General features: G+C 39.5%; 1 pseudogene; it reads left to right on the top strand.

Annotated features, from left to right (window-relative positions):
- Positions 1–7,857: 7,857 nt before the first annotated feature.
- On the top strand, positions 7,858–8,326 carry LOC101982178 (annotated as a pseudogene).
- The last annotated feature ends 2,735 nt before the right edge of the window (positions 8,327–11,061 follow it).

The following is an 11,061-nucleotide window of genomic DNA, read 5'->3' as shown; positions in this document are numbered from 1 at the left end:
GCCATGATTCTCCCACTCCAGACAGATGCAAGTTAAGATCTTTCCTGGTAAGCCAGCTCATGGTGCTACACAGAATATTAGAAATGGGTTAGATCAATGTGTAAGAGTTAGCCAATAAGAGGTTAAAACTAATGGGCCAAGCAGTGTTTAAAAGAATACAGTTTCCGGGCTGGAGAGATGGCTCAGAGGTTAAGAGCACTGACTGATCTTCCAGAGGTCCTGAGTTCAATTCTCAGCAACCACATGGTGGCTCGCAGCCATCTATGGTGAGATCTGGTGCCATCTTCTGGCATGCAAGCATAGATGGAAGGAATGCTGTGTACATAATAAATAAATATCTTAAAAAAAGAACAAATACTAAAAAAAAAAAAGAGAATACAGTTTCCGTGTAATTATTTTGGGGCATAAGCTAGCCATGCGGGCGGCCGGGCCCTAGAATGCAGCCTGCAGCTCCTCACTACACTATGGAACTATCATCCAGGTTGCCTCCAAGGGCCTTGTCTTGGCCCATGGTTCTTGCTGTGAGATAATCCTTCTGTACACTGCAAATATGTTTTACTCTCATTGGTTAATAAGAAAGCTGATTTGGCCTATAGCAAGGCAGAATAAGACTAGGTGGGAAAACCAAACTAAAAATACAGAGAGGAAGAAGGGCCGAGTTAGGGGAGATGTGATCCAGCTGCCAGTGAAACAAGACATGCTAGAGGACACGAGCCATGTGGCAAATTAAAAGAAATGGGTTAATTTAAGTTGTAAGATCTAGTTAGTAATAAAACTGAGCTATAGGTCAAGCATTTGTAATTAATTTAATATTCTGTGTGTTTATTTAGGGCCAGGTGGTCTGGACAGAAAAGCTCCACTTCCATTTACAAATAATTAAGATAATTAAGAAAACTACAGATAATTAAGAGATAACTCTTAAAAAGTATGATAAGGATGCTGAAGTTAGTTCTCCACAACTGATGGCTTCTGGTGGAAGTACTATAGAGGAATAACTCACTTCTATTTAAGGGACAGGCTGACGAGAGTTTGAAGATGCTTCAGTTAGTTTATAAATAATACAAATTAGACTTTGTTGTTCTTTTTATCTTTCTTTTTCTAAATTTAAATTTTTTGGGGGGCGAGGTCACAAGGGTGGAGTTATGGACATGGACAGAAAAGCTCCACTTCCATTTACAAATAACTGAAATAGCTGGAAAATAAGTGTGACCAGGTGTATAATGTAAAATTCCCAAAGAATCAATAAAAATATAAATAAAAACCTTCTTTAAAAAAAGGAAAGAAGGTAGATACAAGTTATAATGTATATTTAAAAACAACAAATTGGCAATAATAAATACTTTCCTGTTATTAATTACTTTACTTATTAATGTATTAAACTTCAAGTAAAGATAGTCATGGTCTGAATAGATTCAATTGCATGTTCTCCACAAGAGACTCATTTTCAAGAGGATTTCAAAGCTGGGTGTGGCCACATATACCTTTAATCCCAACATTTGGGAAGCAGAGGCAGGTGGATTTCTGTGAGTTTGAGACCAGCCTGGTCTGCAGAGTGAGTTCCAGGCTAGCCAGAACTAGGCTCTGAGACTGACCTGTAGGTACCAAGAACAAAGAAACATGTTTCCAAAGTGAGAGTCAAATCAGTTAGATACCAAAAGTAGTCTTTTAGGACATTGAAAGGGTTTAAAACACTGTCTCAAAAAAAAAAAACCAAAAAAAAGCCCCCCAAAACAACAATAAAATTTCAAATTCAAGTTCTGCCTGTGCTACAAACTGAGTTAATTGTCATTTAATAGCTACCTCAGTTATCAATCCAACTGTCATGTAGTCATAGTGCTTGTGTTAGGGTAAGCCTTTGTATTAGTCAGGGTACTCCAAAGGAACAGAACTGATTATATATGTGTGTGTGCATATTTATATACATAGATATGTATATGTTTGTATATTTATATGCATGTATATATATATTACTTATTAGCATGACTTATAGATTGTGGCTCAGGTAGGCCAAAAATGGCTGTTTCCCATCATACCGGCAAAGAATCTAGTAGTTGTTCTATCCATGTGACTTGAACGATTACAACAGTCTCAATCTGGTATTGAATTCCTAGAGAGCTTCCAGCCTTTGGTCTATGGTGGAATCTTAAAGAAGTTGGTTCTAATGCCAGTGATTGTCATAACCTGCATGGCTCTGAGACTGACCTATAGGTACCAAGAACAAAGAAACATGTTTCCAAAGTGAGAGTCAAATCAGTTAGATACCAAAAGTAGTCTTTTAGGTCATTGAAAGGGTGTAAAACATCTCTTTAAAATTATGCATTGTCCAAATATAGGACAAGATCTTGGCTCCTTCAGCCCTGCAGTGTCTATCTATAAGTTAGAAAAACAGGTTTATCTTCTTTATATTGAGGCCAAATCTAAAAACACAAAACAAAACAAAATTGTATTACCAACTATAGAACACTCTTTCTAGAAGAGAACTTCTCACAGCAGTATTTTATCCTTCTGCACCCTAACTGTCTATATTCCATGTTTAAAGGGGGCTTCCTGATAGTGTAGTCATATGTTTGGAAAAATTATTCAGAATACTTGAGTGATGTACTTAGAACATTGTGACAATCCTATGAAGAAAGATCCAATGGCACTGTATTTCTCTTTTAGATTGTTAATTAGATACTGATGTCTGGTTGTGACCTCAACAAACAGAATCTGGATTTCACCCAAGTTTAGCCTGTATTATCTGCTCTCACTAGACACTACATCTGGTACATGGCCAGAGGTATATATTGTGGGGAGGGCACTACCAATAGGACAATTATTTTAGCAAATTTCTCCACAAATTTTCCAAATGTTTGCTACTTATGCAGGAATCTGATATAACAAATAGAGGATTGGATATTAAATTTGACCTGCCAAACAAAATTTATTACAATCTAAATACTAAAAAGACTACTTCCTTGACCTTATTCTTCAGGGCTCTGGCATGTGGTCTAAGCTGTAAGATTATACTTTACCTTACTGAACAGGATTTAGTTAATCAAAATATCAAGAATTTTCCTCATCAAGTTTGTCTCTTAATGCTCTCCATGAGAATATAATTAGGGAGGTCTCATGGCCATTTTGTGAAATCACACTGGCCACACTCAAATACCTTAAGTTCTGAAGATGAACTAATTAGTGGTCTTCATCAAGGTGTACATCTTGTAGTGAACAGTGGTAGCAAAAAACTCATCAACCTTGCTAATGGCTATGAGAACTTCTGCTTAGTCAATGTTCTACTGCTGTGAAGAGACACCATGACTATATCAAGTCTTATAAAGGAAAACTTTTAATTGGGGCTGATTTACAATTTCAGAGGTTTAGTTTTTTATCATCATAGTGGGAAGCATGACAACATGCAGACAGACATGGTTCTGGAGAGGTAGCTGAGGGTTCTACATCTGTATCTTCAAGCATCAGGCAAGGAGAAAGCTCACTCTTCAAGAAGATGGTGGGCTTTGGATTTCCAAGTGTCCCCTCTATTTAGTGGAGGGTCTTTATCTCTGTGTGCCTGCTGTATGTGTGTGTTTTCTCACCCATAATAAAAAGTTTTATTTACCAGCAACAAACAAACACCCTTGGAAACAAGGGGATAGTCTTTCATAACCTTATGGGCAGGACCTATGAGGTCAGACTCCACCTTGACAGAGTCTGCCTTTTTGGGAGGAAATGGCTATGGATCTATGAAATTATGCATAAGACTCCATGAGCTAAAAGTAAAAATAAGAATACATTCAGGTCCTTTGGTTAGGTATTATACCTTCATGTTCTGCTTTTTCTCAAATATATTCTCCCTTCTTCTGGAAACCATGGGTATATCTATTGAACATAGTCTAAAAACTGATGAAACTATTGGGTTTTTACCTTATTTCAAGGTTCCTCAAAATCTCCTTCAAGTACATACACAACCACCTCTCTCTAATTTTTGCTTGTCCCATGTTTTATACTTTATACATAGAAATGCACTTCCTCTTTCCCTTATTTTCATGCTTCTTGTGGGAGAATTCCTTTGCTTGATTGATGAAAGTTCCCTGTAGTCAGGGTCCCTGTTCAGATGCCACTTGCTGAGACTTGCAATGGCTTTAGGATTGTCCTTTCTGGGGCACCAGGGAATGAAGAAATAACATATACACATACAGAAAAGCTGGGATTTTGTGGGCGATATGCTCCAATGGAAACCACTAGCAGCCCAGGAACTCACTGTGTTTACTATAAGGCAGAATGAGGAGGCAGGCTTATTACATACAGCTGAACAGGGAAGTGGGGTAGTTAATATTGGTAAAGGAGAAGCCTCAGGTTGCAGTCATGTATGAGAAGAAGCTGTGGTGGATACTTTCTACACATGCAATTAACATCAGTGCTTGTACCAAGGGAGGGCCTTGCCATTCCCATGAGCCTGATCTGGAGAACACTTTTCTAGTCCAACAATCTGAGGCATTGGCATCCCTGACATGACCATAGTCGTGTTAACAATACACATGCACTCAGAACTTTATCTGCTCCCACAAGTGAATGAATGCCTCTGCAACAGGGTAGATGAACTGGACTTAACAGTGAGAATGAGGGAAAGCAAGTGAGCAAAAAGCAAAAGCATCTTTCTTCCATGCCCTTTTTTATCTTGGCTGCCACCAGAAGCTGTGGCCCAGATTCTGGGTGGATCTTCCCACCTCAAATGCTCCAATCAAGAAAATCCCTCATAGGAGTTACCAGCTGCTTGGATTTGATTTGATTATAGATGTAATCAAGTTGACAAGAAAGATTAGCCAGTACAGGCTCATTTTACTTAGTAATACCCTAAAATGTAGTAATAGTGATGCTGGCAGTTCAGATACTCCCAAATTAAACTTATAAAATTCTCTAAGTGAAAGGGAAAAAAATCTTCAACTTTACATAGTTAGAAAATCATTTTCCTGAAGTTGTTAAGATCTATGGTAAGAATAAATCTATCAGGGAAACTGTGAGAAAAAAAAAAGAATTCACAATAGTTTTGCATCACACCTGAAACTGAAAAACTTATGGCCACAACACAGGACAAATGTTTAGTTCAGATGGAAAATACATTAAATTTGTAGGTGGAAGACATGAGCAGAAAATGCTTCTGATTGATGACAATGTGCTGTACTTTCAGAAAGCAATGACCAAGCCTGAGATGATAGCTCAGTCAACAAAGTCTTTGCCTTCTAAGTACAAGAACTGGCGTCAGATCCACAGAACCCATATGAGAAAAAGCCTGCTAGGGAGGCAGAGACAGACAGATCCCTGGTGCTAGATAACTAGCCAACTTGATGATTTCTAGGCTTAAAATATCTTGTCTCAACAAACAAACAAACAAACCGTGCCAAAGGAATGACACCCAAGGTTGTCCTCTGACTGTCATGCACATATACCTCCACATGCCTATACACACATATATACATTTACATACACACACACACACACACACACACACACACACACACACACAGAAAGAAAAACCAGTAGAGAACATATACGAGGTTGCAGCAAATAGTCCACTGAAATAAGTGACAGCAAACTGATTACTGCAAGGAACAATTACAGTTTCAGAAACACGTTTGGACTGAAAATATAAAAATCACTAGACTGTCTATGTTTGCCAACAAAAAAATCTTCTGGAAAGAAATTTATAAAGGACAAAAGCTACCAACAAAGCAAGTCTTTAACTGTGTTGAAATCAAGCTCCTCTGGAAAAAAGATGTCTATTAAAATCTACATTCATAAAAGGCACCTGAAAAGAAAACATGAAAAGTCAGATTACTTCTGGTCCCATGTGGTAGTACCATGGTAAAGCCAGTCAAAAGAACAGAATGAAGAAGCCTTGTATTCAAAAACTACTTGACAACATAATCAGAAAGAGTCGGTGATGACTACAATGTTTATGGGATGTTGCCACCAGAGCTTTCTTCCAGAAGCTCAAAAAGGTAATTGCAATATGAAGTTGAAATTTCAAGTCACATTTAATAATAAAAAATGCATCTAACCTTCCTGAATCTGTGTTTTCTGGGAATAAAACTGTCCAAGTTGTATATTTACCTCCAAATATATCCTCATTGCTTCAGTTCCTTGATCGTTGTATTATTTTATCAAGGCTGCATATATTCACCTGGTATCGGCTCATAATCGATTACTAACTGAAACAGATTCTAATCTATATAGAATGGGTAGCTTTAAATCATTCACTATTAATGATGCAATAACATTCATCAAAGCTGCAGTAAGCTAATTAAAAGAAAATGGTCATGATGCCAGTTTTACTTGAATAGAAGTAAATATGCCATTCATGACAGCATGCATAAAACAGATGGACATCCTGCTAAGTGAAGTAAGCCAAATACAGAAGAACAAATATTACATGATACTTTTTTTATCTGAAAGCTACAAAAGAATCCAACTAATAGCAAATAGAACAGTGGTTGTCAGGAGTTGTAGTGAGGGAGCGGTAAGGTGGCATTAGTCAAAGCGTATGAAGTGTATATTATGTGAGATAAAGAACCTAGAGATGTATTATATTCCCCATCTTTGAAAATATTGTAGTATATTTTATACTTAGGGTTTTGCCATAGCGTCAAATATTAAGGTCTGTGGGGTTTTTTGTTGTTGTTTTTTGTTTTGTTTTTTATTTTTATTTTTTTGAGACAGGGTTTCTCTATAGCTTTGAAGCCCATCCTGGAACTCGTTCTATAGACCAGGCTGGCCTTGAACTCACAGAGATCTGCCTGCCTGTGCCTCCTGTGTTCTGGGATTAAAGGTGTGCACCACCACCACCTAGTTATAAATTTTAAGTGGTCTTCTAATAACAACAGCAGCAACGGTAACAAAGCAATAAAGAAAGAAAGCCAAAATGGAAACACAGAGGCAAAAGAAACTCAGGTAGGCATCTAAAAAAAAAAAAGAAAGAAAAGAAAACCCAGGACTAAGGATGTAGCTCACTGATAGAACGTTTGTCTAGCACACATGAAGCTCTTGATTCCATCCCCACCATAGTGGTGAGTTTCCGTGGTCCCAGAACCTAGAAGGTGTAGGTAGAAATATCAGAAGTTGAAAGATATCCTTGGTCAAAAAAAGAGTAGGTATCAAAAAATTTACTATTACAGAAACTTCCATATATGGTTTAAATACAGTTGCCCATGCCTGTATTGAGTGATAATGCCTCTCCAAGATACCATCAAGCAAAAAGCTCAGGACCAGCCTTGCTACTTCCCTTTGAGTTGGTCACTGGGATCCCATAGGCACCACAAAATAATACAGTCCATTGATATTGCCTTGACTACCATCTAACTTGATGGTCAGACACTATTACTGAGGATGCTTATATATACTTGAGTCACAGAGCAAAGAAAAATCAAGCTGATACTGACCTAGATACTTTATCCCTACTGGCTATCATTCACAGTCCTGGAAGGTCTTAGGAAGAAAAGTAATTCACAATCTTGCCCATCTATGAGCCCTATGAAGTATAATAATGACTGCCTTGACATGATGCGGCACACGGCCTGCCAATATGGCGGAGTGCATAGCGGTGATGGCCAAGGAGCTTTCATCTCCCCACTGGCCAACATATATATTCATTTCCTCTGGAAAGCTGTTTATGAATGCTAAGACAGCACCAGAGGTCCACAGATCCTGCTGGATCTGAGCGCCCTTCCCTGAGACCTGCTGTTAGGGACTGGGCTGCTGTGACGTTGACAGTATGAAAGAGGGAGTTATGCCCCCCATAAGCCCACCAAAATCAGAACTCAATTAAAAATGCTGCTGCTGCTTTGGTAAACTCGCGATGAAGTCCGGAATCTGTGCGGAGAATTACCCTCTGTACATCCGCAGCACTCCCACAGAGGATGAGCTCAAGTTCCACTACATGGTGCACACATCCCTGGATGTGGTAGATGAGAAGATCTCGGCCATGGGGAAGGCACTGGTGGACCAGAGGGAGCTGTACCTGGGCCTGCTCTACCCCACTGAGGAATACAAGGTATATGGCTACGTGACCAATTCCAAGGTGAAATTTGTCATGGTGGTGGATTCCTCCAATACAGCCCTTCGAGACAACGAGATCTGCAGTATGTTCCGGAAGCTGCATAACTCTTACACAGATGTGATGTGCAACTCCTTCTATAACCCCGGAGACCGCATCCAGTCAAGGGCCTTTGATAACATGGTAACTTCGATGAGGATCCAGGTCTGCTGAGCTGGACCTACGCCCCAGTCGCCTGGAAAAGAAGCCTGTGTTAACCCTGTCTGATGATTATTTATTCCCCTCCCTCTCCCTGACTGTAACTCGCGGGCAGGGCTGTGTGCCTTGTACCTTCCCACTAAAGTCCTCCATGATGAGATGGGCTCTGTCCTGTATCAGCAGGGAGGGCTCAGCTGAGGACCTGAGAGCTGCTCTCTGAGACTGCGACCACAGCCAGGTGTCCTGAGGGAGAATCCTGAGTACAGGAGCCTCCTGACCGCCGTTGTCTGTGTAGGTGGGTGGTCCAGACGGGTACAGGGTATGGGGAGCCCAGAGCCAGCTCCAGAGCATGGAGGCAATGCAAGGCTAACACCACACAAATTCCCTTTTGGGCAAGGGCAAGTGTTCTGGCCCCATCGTTCATTTGGCCTGGCATTTGTGCCCAACCCCGGCCTGAGGAGGTGGTAAAATCTGTAAAGCTTTATGGAACACAGCATTAAAGCAGCTGCCAAGTAAGAAAAAAAATAATGACTGCCTTGTAAGATACATCTATTGATGCAGTAGTGGCATGAATGTTTTGGGAGTACTCAATCACTTTCTGGTTAGATTTAAGATCTACCCACATGATAGAACTCATTCCTGGTACTGTTTACTGGACCAAGAGATCACAGATTTTAGGGGAGAACCTCCTAACTACAATTATGCTAATTTGACATGGTATGAAGCTGACTGTAAATATTTATTTTTATACCCATAGGTTAGTGTAGCTTTCAAACCTCATCAGAGAAGCTTCTTTTTGCATTAGATGGCAGTTAATACAGAGACTCACAGCTGATCACCATGCAGAAAATAAGGGACTGTAATGTGCTCAGTCCTAAACAGGATATCTATACCACACTCTCTCCACACAAGGCTCAGGGATCATCATGGAAGAGAGGGTTGAAAGATTGGAAGAGTCAGAAGTAGTGCAGGACTGCTGCAGTGTTTTCTGTGCTTAGAGCTCTTACACACTTGAACTCACAGGGAATGTTGACTGCACACACGAAACCTATACAAGGTCAAGCAGACAAAGCAACCAACATGGACAGGGGAGGTTTACAGGTCCCACCTCTAGCTGAGAAGCTAATACAGTTAATGACTTCTGGGGAAGCAGGAGTGCGTTTTCTTCAGGGATGCAACCCCTGAGAAGCTACCCATTGTACCAGGCTTTCTTTTAGCCATCAACCAGCTCCCAAATCATGACATGGAGACTTGTTATTAGTTCTGAATGCTTGGCCTTAGCTTAGCTTGTTTCTTGCTAGCTCTAATAACCTGCATCTCTTCATCTATGCTTTGATTTGGGGCTTTTCACCTTTCTTTTTGTGTGTCCTACTTTCACTGCTTCTCATGTCTGGTTGGCTGGAGACTGCCTGGCTTCTGGCCCTGAGCATGCCCTTCTCTTTCTCCCTCATTCTCTTCTCTTTCTCTCTCTTTTCCTACTTGTTCTCTCTGCCCACCAGTCCCGCCTATCCCTCTTCTGCCTAGCTATTGGCTATTCAGTTTTTTATTAGACCAATCAGGTGCCTTAAGCAGTTAAGGTGAAACAGTAATAGCAAAATGTTACATAATTAAACAAATGCAGCATAAATATATGTAATACATCTTTACATTGTTAACAAAGTCAGCAGAAACAAATGCAACACACCTTCACATAGTTAAAGTAATATTCTACAGACCACAGCATAAAGAAGTGTAACACATCTTTACATGGTTAAAATAAAACTCTACAACAACCCATGCTCCAGAAGATGGCCTACACCCATTCACATACTGGCAGCACTAAGTGGACTAGGTGGATTTAAAAAAGAGCACATGAAGTTGGGAGGAAAAAGTGGGGTATGTTTGGGAGGAGTTGGAAAAGAGGGAGTATGGGGTGGATTTAATCAAAATACATTATATACATATATGTGAAATTCTCAAATCATAAATACATGCCTAACCATTTACAAAGGAAGAAACCTTGCCTCATATAGGCTCATAGTTTGCAATACTTTATTATATAGTTATTGTATTATTACATCTACATAAATTACAAAATGCATATGATGCACATGACAGTGCCCAAGTTTTCTTTATGTAATTATATATGTATCACAATGGGAAAGATTATACAGAGAGACATTGAGAAGATAATGTGTTCTGTGACTTTTTATGAAAACCTGAGTTTCCACGCGCTATTGTTTCCCTCTACCTGATAAACTTTGTGTACCGTTTTCTGTAATGCAGGTTTGCTGTTGGCAAAATTCACAGTGTCAACAAAGGCATGTTTTGGACAACACAGCCTGATTTGTTTCCAGTTATCTAATTTGGATTTACCTTAATACTTCCTCATAATTAAATTCAGGTTTAAAATTTTGGAAATATTTTGCATAAATGATGCTTTGTCTTTCTCAGAGAATGAATGTAGTGAACACGCATCAAGAAGTTTGTGATACCAGTTTGAGGCAATCTAGGTGATATTAAATTTTCATCACATGCCCCATTTTTAAATAGCATGTACCAGTCAATTTTTTGTGTTCTCATCATTCTCACTGTGCCATAGCTGGCTAAGATTTTTATTTGAAGGATCTGCCCAACTCCTTTAGGTACTGGAGTTTATGACATGTGATTTAAATCCTGCCTGCACTTCACACTGAATCTCAAGTTTCATTTTGTTCAGAATTCCTTCTCTGACCACTCGGGACTAAGACAATTCTTTCTTTCTTATTGACTCTAAGCAACTGACTGTTTTCCATCTGTTATATTATTAAGACAGTCTTATGGTGTTCTGTGTACCACCTGGCACTTTTTGGCTG

The sequence above is a fragment of the Microtus ochrogaster genome, unplaced genomic scaffold (assembly GCF_000317375.1).
Source record: "Microtus ochrogaster isolate Prairie Vole_2 unplaced genomic scaffold, MicOch1.0 UNK57, whole genome shotgun sequence".
NCBI classification, from domain to species: domain Eukaryota; kingdom Metazoa; phylum Chordata; class Mammalia; order Rodentia; family Cricetidae; genus Microtus; species Microtus ochrogaster.
This window is presented reverse-complemented; position numbering and strand designations above follow the sequence as displayed.